The sequence below is a fragment of the Anas platyrhynchos genome, chromosome 13 (assembly GCF_047663525.1).
Source record: "Anas platyrhynchos isolate ZD024472 breed Pekin duck chromosome 13, IASCAAS_PekinDuck_T2T, whole genome shotgun sequence".
Lineage (NCBI taxonomy): Eukaryota > Metazoa > Chordata > Aves > Anseriformes > Anatidae > Anas > Anas platyrhynchos.
The window spans coordinates 13,572,950-13,585,175 of NC_092599.1; the positions used below are offsets into that span (position 1 = coordinate 13,572,950).

Consider the following 12,226-nt stretch of genomic DNA (forward strand, 5'->3'; position numbering starts at 1 on the left):
GCCCTAGGGCTCTGGGTCCCTTTTCTTCCTTTTTCTGCCCCACTGGTATCAAATCCAAGCTTTCTAGGCGGGGGCTGCTGGACAGTACATGTCTGCAACATTAAATGCATCCCAGACCGCAAAATGCTAAATGGTTCTGTAATGGAAATAATAATGAGCACTTTAAGGTTCATGGCTGGTATTTCTAGGACAAATGTCACAGCTCATATGACCTAATGTCCCAGGGCTACCAGGCCTGGGGAGAAGAGCTGTGCGTTGGAACTGCGTGCTGGTGAGAAGGCAGCTTGATGCTTCTGGTAACAAGAGAGTAACGTTTTCATCATAAAACCCAAATCAAGGGAAATAACAATTCCTGTGAAATTGCAAGGCTGCTGGGAAACCAATTTGCTGGAAAGCTTTGCCAGATTTTGTGACTGTTATCACGGGCTCCGTGAGACCATGGATTGCACCTCCGGTGATCAGCCTGTTACTTAGAAAGAGGCCGATGATATTTGGTTCCTGTAGCTGTTTATCTGCGAGGCCACGGTGCAAGGGCAGAAACTATTGGTATCACACTTTCTAATCACGAGTTAGTTATTCTGCCCCGTGCAAACCCTCTCCCATCTTAGGGCACGGGGCAGGGATGAGGCTCTGTCCAGCAGGGCTTTTGTGACGCTCTGCAAGCCTGACTCAGCTGCTGAGAGCTCCCCACCCACAGGATGCCTGCACTCTTCTGCAGCAGCTCTGCTTTTCCCTTTGAACCTGTGCTCATAGGAAAGCCCCAGGTGGAAGGCTCTATTTTTCTGCTTACTGTTTTTCAAGACGCTGCCTGGCCTAGATCGATTCCAAGAACTGAGGCAGTCAAACAAAGAAACTTTTACAGGCTCATCAGCAGCACGAATATCACTGCTCCGGCAACTTCCCACGCTGTAGCAAGAATTTGCACAAACCAGAACGAGACCACACGCAACAGGAGGGCTGCTCAGCGCCGGCAGAGAACCGCCAGCAGCAGCAGCACCTCCAGCACCTCTGCACACAGCAGAGGTGGCGGGCAGCCCCCGGCACCCGCGGCACGCTCAAAAAAACCTCCCCGCCACCGTTCATCCAGGCACCCGAGCAAACCGCAGCACTTCCACGGTGGCTTGTAAGATGCCAGTGCTTCAGCCCTTCTTTCTCCATCCTCTGTGCCCAGAGAACCAGCCACTTCCACGAACAAAACATCTCATCAGGTCAGCTCATTACATGCAGCTACCAGCTGCAGCTTACAAATAGGGAATCTGACACCCCAAGTTACCTGAAGCCCCTCTCATTCCTTCCTCCTTTGTGTGCACTTTGACAGACGCCTCTGCTGTCATTCCCAGTGGCTTTGTCTTCTTTCCTGGGTGAAGGCACTGAGGAGCTGAAATCAGCAGCCAGACATCCTCCGAGCTGGACTGAGAAATGAACCTGACCAGTATCAACCTGATGACGTGCATCAAGTGGAAATTTAGGTCAGTTTTAGGCACAGAGGGAAAGGCAGGCATTTTCTTCCTCTCCTGAACAGGGAAAGCAAAAAGCATTGCAGCAGAAGAGCCTCATGACTGCTGTTTGGGTAACTGCAGCCATAGGAATAACAACAGAAATACCTACACCTCTTTATTCTGATCACCTTAAGTTTTCTGGGTCCCATCAGTCACCACAGCCATCAAACTTGGACAAATATGGCACTGGGGCCATGGCCGTGACAGTCACAGCTGTGAAGTAACAGCTTTGAGTCAGCCTGAAGAAAGAAGCAAATGAGCCAGTGTGACCCAGTAATAGGTTCGTGTTCCCAAAGAGCTCTCTGCCTGGGGGTCCCACAGGCACTGAAACCCCCCCAGTACCCCTGCATCCCACACTACACAGAGGGGAAACTGAGGCAGGGAGAACAGGGCTTGTCCTCAATCATACAGCAAGAAACAGAAGCCAAACTGCACGATTATAAACAAAAAGCTCCTCCTCCCTACCCATAACACAAACGCAGACCCCATGTAAGTGATTTCATTTAACTTAATGGAATTTGCCCTGTGGCACACAGAGCCTTTATGTGCTGCTGGAAGCACATTATCAAACACGTTGTGCACCAGTACACGGCGCAGTGCTGTAGTTACCCTCTTGTGGTGCACCTTGACCAGGATGATTTGGGGGGAGTCTGGCTGGGAAGCTCTTTGCCCTCCAAAAGGCATTTCCCAAACTGAAACAGGGTCTGGGGAGGAGGTGGCCACTGGAGCAGCCTGGCCAGCTAACAGCTGCTGTGGCTTCAGCTCTGCGAGGCGAGATTAGAGACTGAAGGTGGTCCTAGCATAAATCTGTTGGACCTGGGTTACAGCGGGGGTACATCTCGTGGGTGATGTGACAGGATTTCAGACTGGCTTCCAAGCACCTGCCTGCAATGAACAAAGCCAGCCCCTGTTCCTTTCCAAAGGATCGCAGCATAGCCTCCTCTGGTGCAGTGAGGGTTAATTCAGGCGAGCAAACAAGAGGGATGAAGATCAGCTCATCTTTTCCATTCAGGCAGATCCTGCCACAGAAAATGCTGGTTTCTCGATGCTCGGTGTCTCAGTGACTTCCAGGAACAGTGAGCTAAACTCAGCTGCTCTTCCCAGCACCAGCTGAGGGGGCGGCAGGGGATGGAACACAGCCCTGTTCTTGGAAGGCAGGAAAAAATAAGGCTCTGGCAGAGCTCTGCAAGCTCGCCTCTCTCCCCCTCCCCTCCCCAGAAGCCTCTTTCAGCATCTCTAATTCCTCAGGGTACAGCTGGGTTGGTTTTTCCTTTTATCAAATAAGCGTAAGAGCAACGCACGAAAACTGCAGGCGGCATTCAAGCCGAGAGAGGTTAAATAAATGAAATAAATAAATGATAAGCTCATCTCCACGGGCTCCGATGTGCCCCACCATTTTAGTGCATGACCTACTGTACTTCCTAACATTTTTGTTAGATAAACACAGAAAGCTACGGAACCATCCAATCCACGGAAACTATTTTTGGCTACTGTATCTTCATGCAATGTGAATTCCAAGGGATGATTGGATATTTGGACCTCTCCCAGCCTGGCTGACTGCGAAGGGAGCAGACAGTAATCTCATTGCTATTCTTCTGTGGAAACAAACATCTTTTAGAGATGACAAGTATCTGGCTTGTAGGTGCAGTACTCTGAATGAGATTCGGGGAACTAGAGCAGTCACCAGCTGCGAGGAATGTGAGGATAGCCTCAAGGCCCACAAAAAAGGAAAACAGGAATCAGACCCAGTCGGCTTCACGGCTGCCCACAAGCTGCCCTTGAAACACAAGGCCCTGAGCAGGGAGAAGAGGGAGCAAGCCTCAGCACCTCAGCTGGATGAGAACTTGCACCATCTTTTACCCAGATTTAAGTCAGGCCATGCCGAAAGCTCAGCATGCTGGCACCCAGCACCTTGCCCCTCACAACCACAAGCCAGCTCCCCAGCCGGGCACGGTGGCCAGCGGGCCACCACTGGCCCAGCCTAATGAGTGGTCACCCCAGGACAGGGCCATGGCACGCTGCCACCAAGGTGTCGCAGGAGAAGCTGTTCCCTGAGATGTGCAGCAGATAAGATCTCTGCCTCCAGTGCAAGCAGTCCCTCACCTCTCACCTATTACACGCATTTCGTGCACTTCAAATGCTGTGGTTTGCTGTTGTGTTTTGTTTGTTTGTTTGTTTGTTTGTTTGTTTAACCTGCTGAACAGAAGGAAAATGCAAACCTGCATGGCTCCACAGGACTCTGAAGTTCCCCGCACGTGTTTAGAAGACAAGCAGACTTGTCGTTATCTTTCATGGGTTTCAGGGCTATAAAAGGAACAGGGAACAGCACAGCAAGCAACGCAGAGTCTGCAGCAAACTACAAGGCTGGTTTACAGGTTATTGAACACCTCCCACTTGCTGGTTTCTAGGTTCTTGGACACCAGCTAAGAGCCTTAAGCACCCCGCTGTCCCTTCAGGGTTCCCAAACTCCTCCGACATGCCGTGCCATTTATCTTTGCTACCCTCGGTTGGGAACAAGAAGTGAAAAGTCAGGCACCAGGCTCAATTTTAGCTATACAAAAGATGCTACTTGCCCATAAATCAACATAGATGTGCTGATTTACACTGTGTGAAAAATTGGTTCATTAACTCTAATTAAACAGAGGCCCAAGCCACACAATTTAAATTTGAGCAGTGTTCTTGAACACCCTGTTCAGCCCAGGAACTGGGATTTGCTTGGTGCTGTCCTATATTTAGCATACAGTAACGTAACTGAAGCAACAAAATTAGCCTCGCAAATAGACTGGTTTCTCAGTACTTAATCAAGGACCTTTTCCCAGAACTGCCGAGGGCTGAAATTAAAAGAAAGGAATGTGTGGTAATCAGCCCCATGGAGACAGAAGGAAACCACCATGAGTTTGAAGTCCAAACATACATTCTGGCCAGCTGAATGTACCGTTGTTTAAATTAAATGTGGCTTCACAGTGACCCAGCCCGGGGATTGCACGGAACTCTTCAGAGGGCACAGCCTGTGCACAGGGAATTACCGAGCAGACACAACTCTGATGGTCAATAATTCACCGCATTCAGCCCCCATCCGTAACAGATGCAGAAAATGATAGGTCTGAGGTACCCCTGCCATAATGCTGACCTGTTTCTGTCCACGGCTCTGGTGAGCAGCACCAGGTACAGAAAGGAGAGTCTGAAAGACAAACCCAGGGCACAAACTGCAAAATGCACAAAATGGGAAACGAGCAGAGCACAGCAGCACCAAGCAACAAAGCAAGGAAAGGAGGCAGGAGCCTGCAGCTCTGCTCTCGTTCTAATGCACTTTAATAGGTCTGACAAGATAAACTAGAAGGCTCCATTTTCCATCCTTTCCTTAATCTACTTTTTTACTGGGAGGCTGAATAGAAGAATTAAAAAGAGAAAAAAGTTCTGTCACTGATTTTCAAACTACTATTAGGATAAACCCCTCTCCTCATTCTAGCCTAAGAATTGCCAGAGGAGTAAGACAAAGAAAATATTCTGTAGGCAGTAATACAGCCAGACATTTAAGAAGTGTCGAAATACTTCAGAAACTGTCAGAGCTTGCAGCTGATGCTGAATGAAAGCAAGCTTCGTTTTTATGCATTTCTACAACAGCAGCACCAAAAGCTGGTTAGGTGTCGGTCAGGACTTGCACAGACACTGATGAAGTGCTAAGTCAGAGGCAGGTACACAAACTTTGGAGCTGCATTTTCTAGCTTTGGTAAATCCCCTTGAAGAGCCCAGTTTTGCCTCCCCATTGAGTGGACGGAGCAGCCTGCCACGTGCAGAGCATGCCCCTACAAACGTCCTCCAAACAGCTTCTGCCAAAACATCTTCAGGTTGGGTTTACTTCCTCCAGGCAGAAGCTACTGACTCCTCTGGCAATTTTCTCCTAGCTGGGCAGATGAGGTGAAAAGGCTGAGAATCCCCCTGCGCTGGTTTCATGCACTGCATTCTCCTGCTAGTGTGGGAGGCAGGATGTGAACACAGGGCAGGGAAGCAGAGAAAATAAGGGGAGAAATCGAATGAGGGAACCACACAACACTAACATAAATCAGCCACCGTGACTTTGGTTTACCCAGAGGCAAGACAGCTGGGAAGGAAGGGCACAGTTTGCTCCCCTCCCTGCAGCAGAAAAGCTGCCTGGGCTCTGAAGCTGAATCTGGAAATGCCTCCCTCTGAGCTCCAGCTATTGAGAATTGATTATGCAAAGCCCCATCAGGGAAAGCATGCCCTGTATGGGGCAGATCTTTCCCAATGCAGTTCTACAAAACATTATAGCATAATTAAGCTGCTGTTAATATTGATAACTCCATTTTGAATTCTATTTCTAGTTCCATTTCCCCCATTAATCTAAGAATTAATACTGCTTTCACATCCTTATTAAAGATATCAGCGTGACAGCAGGAAAAAAAAATAGGCTGAGAATCTTATTCATGGTGACTAACATCAGGTGCAAACTGCAAAGAGCTCCAGAGTGCAAAAACCTCCGAGCTAACCTAACAACCCCAAAGCCTCTCTGAGATTCACAGATATGAGCATTTCCTAGAAGAATAATGAGAAGAAATCATTTACTCTTAGATTACAAAACACTCACTGGAAACATAAGTGCATTTGAAAAGCACACATCAAATGCAATTCAAGGAAACACACTCCTGGCTCCCACGTTTTTAAGAAAAGCCAGGCTGCCTTCCTCCAAGGTCATATTCATGAACAAGAAGTGGAATTAGTGCTTCTGCCTCTGTGGTGAACCCATTCACGCTAAGGACAGCAGAGCTGCAGCGGAGGGCGCAGGAGAAGCTGGGAGGCACAGCTGGTGGGGAGCTGGGGGACTGCACAGGCCTGTGGATGATAAACATCTTCTATCATGCAACTAAACCCAGAATCAGTGTGCGAACTAATTTACTGCCTCGCCCTTGGCCCTGCCTTTCCTTCCTCTCCAAAGGCGTGCTGCTCCAGAGCGGGTGCAGAGGTGGGAGACTTCCCTCAGCTCACAGGCACGTCGTCTGCGGAGCATCCAAGCCCTGCAGCTGGACAGTGTCAGGGCAGGCACAAAAGCTCAACGTTGAGCGTACCTTTCCTTCAGCAGGGAGGCTCGATGCTACGCAGCCTCCACACTCCCCAGCCTGTCAAGAGGGGGATTACCCCGTCAGCATTGGCATTGCCACTCAGAACGTTTTCAGAGGAAACAATTCCTAAGTATACAGGAGTTCAAGTCACTGGTGGACAGAATATCCAAGTAAGCCAGTGAGCTCCCACCTTCCCTTAACATTTAATCCAAAGCTGATATTGCTCTGGGGGATGATGGCTCCAAGCCTCACCGAGCTCCCTTCCCTCTCAACCAGCACCACTTTGTGGCCTTCTTGGACCCAGAGCCTTTTTCCAGACTCGGTGGCTTCAAGCCAGCTGTTCCTAAAGAAGCAGAAGCGTTGCTCTGTCCTGGAAGAGTCACGAGATGCCTTAAAGCCAGCAGGAACACCAAGGGATCCTCTCCCCCAGGGCTGGTCTGTTAGCCCACAGAGCAATAGGGAGCCAGGGAGGAAGCCCTTCACTCCAAACTCTCTACTCCGTGGCTTTGCTCCAGCCATCCACTTTCCCTTCTGGCATATTGAAGCCGCTGTGTCCTCGATCTCCCTACTATTAAAAATTACCACCTGCAAGCCACCTATGCTCTTAGCACGTCTGCCAGGCTTCTGCCTGCAAGTTATCTGAACATGCACTTTCTAAAATGCTTGTTCCTAATCAGTGTTTTATAATATTTTTTTCCTTGTGGCCTAATAATTTAGAAATTAATCCTTCTGTGATTCGAGTATATTATTCTGCTGTCATCCAAACACAGATCAGAAATACTTACTAAATGCTTCTACTTAATTTTCATCCTCATTAACAATTGCACCATTTCAATTTCAAAGAGGCATTATACAATTTTCTGTTTCAAGCAGATTGTTTAAATTCTTTATTGTCCTTGAAGATAGCAGCCAAGGATAATTTTACATTTCCCTTTTTATTTCCAGTTTTCTACACTTCATTTCTAATTTATATTAACTGCTGCCCATTCTCCCTCCCTTTCCATGCCGCTTTTACTTTTTTGCTCCTAATGCTGTCTTCACCACTGAACAACGACCAGCTTTTGTACAGACACCTCTTTCCCGAGGGCACAATCACAGTTTTTCCATACAATGCACTGTTCTTAAAGAATGTCTAAACCTAGCATTCCTATAAAGCTCTCTCTGAATCCAATCAAAAAGTCCTTTAACTTCAGATAAATTGTGTGTTATGTTACTAGTTGAAAGAGTCTTCTTTTTGTTTAGATTTTCTATAACAAAGGTCACGGTTATGCAGATACAACAACTACCAATCCAGCTCTGAAATCCTTCACTCCCAGATGTGCTGGGTCTGTACAAACGCCACTCTGGTTTCTCGAAAGCCACGCAAGTCCTTCCACTCTGAAAGGCTGCACCTGCTGAGCCCAGGTTCACCAGTTTGTTTTGGTTGTTGCTGTTTTTTAACTAAAGGACTCAGTGGAAAATAAGCCCATGTTTAGTGACACTGCAGTCTGACTCTGAGCTATCAAAACCACGGATGCAGAGAGGTAGGACTCTCCTTTGATGTTTTAATTCACCACGCTAACTAGAGTATCACGTATAGCTGAAGATAAAGCACCCAGTCCCCTCTGCACAGGGTTCACCTAGATCTGTGGGGTGGAAGCTGAGCGTGTTCACTCACCACACAGAGTGCATCCTGCTGTGCGTGTGCCCTGCAGTCATTTTCTGTTAACTTCAGGTTCTTTTGGGATGTCGTTTGTAGCCTCAGGTTATCAGAACATTACTTTTCTCTAGCTTGGTTGCCTTTATTATCAAAGGTAAGCTTAAAAAGGAGAAAAAAGAAAATTGGGAAGAATATTCCACTACTCTACCTTTGGAGGCAAGAATCCCAGGCATATTACCCCATGAGGAGCTTCCTGAAGAGCAAATGAGGATTACTTTAGCACAATGACACCTGAGGTCCTGTGGTATTTTGAAGCTGCGGGTGTTTTTTCTTCTGAGGAGCCTGCTTTGCAATGGTTTTTCACTCATATATTGTCCTCAGACCTGGCCACCTGTGCACCAGAGGCTGTTAAGAGATCAGACATCTAATATTTGTGATTCTGTATCTGGAAAGACCTGGTCTTGCTCTGGAACAATAGGGATGGACTTTTCTGCTTTATTTCCTGTAATTCTTTCATGTTTTACTAAATGTAGTTGCTTTTCTACATTTTCTAAAGTTATTTAAATGCCATCACTGAAATCATCTTTAACTGGGTTGAACATAAACGAACAGAAAAAGCTCTTATGACCTTTGCATCAGAGCGTGTCTGCTATTTTTGTTTAATTTCTAGGCTGGAGTCAGCTCAACTGTATAGTCCTAACCAAGCTGTTGAAGAACAAAATGGCCCTAGAAAATCAGAAAAAGGCCATCAGCATGACTTATCTTGAAGATTTTTCACCCACCACTGTCTTTTCCATACACAAATGACATTTCACCCAACCAGGACTGTTTCAATACTTCAACAATTAATTTAATTCATTACTGACTCAATGCAATTTACAAGGGGTACATTTCTGGCACTCAGTGGTTAGTGTCTCAGCAATGGCTTATCCTCCTAAATTAATCCTGTCTGAAAGGATCTGTGTAAAACCCTCAGTTCTTTGTATTACTATTATTATTAGAGAACATCTCTCAGCTGGATCCAGCTGTTGCAAGGGAGGAAGTACTCTCCCAAAGTAGCGATCTCAGTAAGTTTATGAGCGCATGTGCCAGAGGTTCCTAAACAGTGCTACTGCAGTCACTGAAAGATGAACTACCTGGGCCCCAGTGCAAATGGCTCTACAAGTGCTGTTAAAGCTGATGGAGATGGGCTAAATGCGAGCTGAAGTGCCCATCTTGACTCAGGACAGGGAGCACAGGTCCTGCTGGGGAGGGCTACGGTAGCTTGAGGGTTATGGCAGTGTATGACCAGAAGGTGCATGAGGAAAGTAGGGGCCTTCTTCCTACAGGTGTGAGACAGCACATTGCTAGTGACTGCTGCCTCATGGTCTGCCCTTGACTCCTGCTGCTTATCCCCGTGGCTGCTATTGCTGCTGCCTGTGCGTTACAGCAACACGAGTCTAGGAACCCCTGGCACAGGTTATAGCCACAGGCTGAATTCCTCTTTGATACCACTTAAGCCAACATGAGTTCTGAGAAAATGTTGCCACATGTTCTCTCCATGACGCAGTGCTGAACAAGCAGCTCTTATTTTGTGTTGCCTCCAGTTTAAAAGTGATTTCAGTGTATGGTCCTGTACTCAGCGCTTTGCTGCAGGGTGACTTGGAGCTGGATGAATGCGGCAGTACCAGCGCCCACGAAGAAAGCTCTACGCTCTTCTAGCTGTATATGAAATAATAGTACTCAGGACTGTTCCTACCTATTGGAAACTTTCAGTTATAAACACCACGAGGAACGCTTATATCATTTGGGTCTCTCTTAACCTCTCTTACCTGAGATAAAACAAATAACCCCGTGCCAAAGCCTTAAAAAACGCAACACCCCCCAAATCTGAGGCTGTGATGACAGCCTGGGTTTAGCAATCAACCACCGCTTAAAGTCAGGTTAGCCAGTTACTTATGATAGATCCTTATTCGCTGTGCTGTTCCTCTGAAAGACTCCAGGGGCTGTTTTCACCACTGGTCCAACTCACCACAAAATCACAAAGCACGTTGCCTTTTCCATCACCCACCAAGAATTAGCTATAGATCACAGCCATCTCCAGGAATGAAACACTGCTGATATTCTGGAATCCTGTGCAATTGCCTGGATTAAAAAACCAGCATGTGCAGATCTTTTTTCTAGATCCCTGACACCTCATCCAGGAGAAAGGCAGCTGGCTTCAGTGCCATGTTAGGCTCCCTTCATTGTGTTGGGCTTCGCAATTTGTGAGCGGTCACGGAGGAGGTGGTGTGAACATGCTTCCATAAGGGAACGACTCTTTGAGAAAACCCAAAAGCTTTTACCCTTCTTTCTGCAGCATGTCGTGTTCTCTTCTGAGAAACTGGGCCTGAAAAACTTCAAGATGTGCCGCAGTCTCCTACTTACCCAAGCTTTCAGGAAGGAGAAGTCAGGGAAAAAAGAGCCGTTAATGAGAAAAGGTGGGTTTTGTGGGAACTTATTGAGCCACAGCACACAGCCCTTAGGAGACGTGACTGTTTCTGCTCTAGCTGTACTTCTAGCTTTCCACACAGACAGTAACAGTCCTTTCCTCCTTTAAAATTACTTAACGTTAACTGAATTAAGTCTCAACGTGAAACGTCTAACTTCCAAGAAAAAGAAGCCTCTTCAAGGAGTATTCACTAACTAATCCTCAGAAATTAGGCTAAGGCCAGAAGGCCCATTTCTTCAGCTCATCACACAGCAACCCAACCTGCTCACACGGAGCTCTGCAGCCTTGTGAGCTGCAGCTTCTTAATTTTTTTTCATGACCTATTTATGCCACTGTTCACAAGCTACCCAAGACTGCCCGGCTATTACAGCTTCAAGGTATAAACTGCATCCTCAATAAAGCATTACACTTTCAGTTTGGAAATTTACACATGCACACAGAATTTGTTAAATTTTGAGAAACAAGGTGAGGAAACAGATTCACTAAATGTAAACTGATTCTTTTCTCAGAAAAAAAAAAACAACAAAAAAACAGAAAAACAGTAATAATCCCAGCCAATCACATATGTATGCCTTTAAAAATCTTTTCAGCTTTCAGTTGGATTTTTTTTAACTACTTGTTGGTTGTGTTTGTGTGGTTGAAGAGCCAGCAGTTAGCAACAACTGCTGTTCAACTGAAATTATACTGTAGTACCAGTATTTTGTGGGTTTTGTGACACTGTGCTGCTGCCTCAAGTTGTCCTGTGCACAGAAATAGTGCTTTGAATGGAACAGCTGCATTTGATCCACAACTCTTTACTTCATTGTCATAACAACAGGAAAAAACTGAGGGATGCGTGCTCACTAAACCAGTTATAAAAAACACAGACACAGAACAAAGCAAGAGACATCAGCCAAAGGCAACTCCTCTGGCACGCAGGGTAAGGGAACGGGAGAGCCTTGGGCATCTCTACCCTCCTGCCCTGTGTGACATCTCCTTATTTGTATGGCACTCCCAGGAGTTCCCTTTCAGCACGCCCCAACTCAGAGGGCAGCACGTGGGGCAGGAGCTGTGAACCCACTGCACCACACTCAGAACAGTCTCAGCAATCTCCACCAGCCAGAGCTCGCCCCAAGCCTTGTTTCACTGGGTTAGTACCCCAAGGTAACCCTAGGCCTGCTGGGCCCATCAGAATAGAAAAGACATTAAAGAGTCATTCTGACCCCAGCAGGGCAGGTTTCCTGCTGTTATTGCGCTGTTATCTGGGCCTATTCCAAGGCCCAGGTTGCACAGAGATCTCCAAGCACAGAAGTGACTTACCTTGACTGAAGTTCACAGCCCATGGATAATTCTGCCCAGGCCTGCACACCACTTTGGCTCCATTCACACCACTGAAACTGTTTTAAAGAAAGCAAAAAAATATATATATAAAAATAGGTAATTTCACTCTTCAGGAATGTCTTCTTTCAGATTTTTTTATTTTTATTTTTTTTACTTTTTCTAATTCTTCACAAGACTAATGAGCTGAAGAGCAATCCAACAGCAGCCTTTGCTGCCTAGA

At 46.7% G+C, this 12,226-nt stretch overlaps 1 protein-coding gene across 1 annotated transcript in view; it reads right to left on the reverse strand.

Moving 5' to 3' along the window:
* The window catches only part of MAPKAPK3 (MAPK activated protein kinase 3), a 129,020-nt gene that overhangs the window by 96,149 nt on the left and 20,645 nt on the right, over positions 1-12,226 (reverse strand). The window contains exon 2 of the mRNA XM_038186071.2: positions 11,986-12,062. The gene's annotated coding sequence lies outside the window, so the exon portion shown is untranslated. The remainder of the gene's footprint in view (positions 1-11,985; positions 12,063-12,226) is intronic.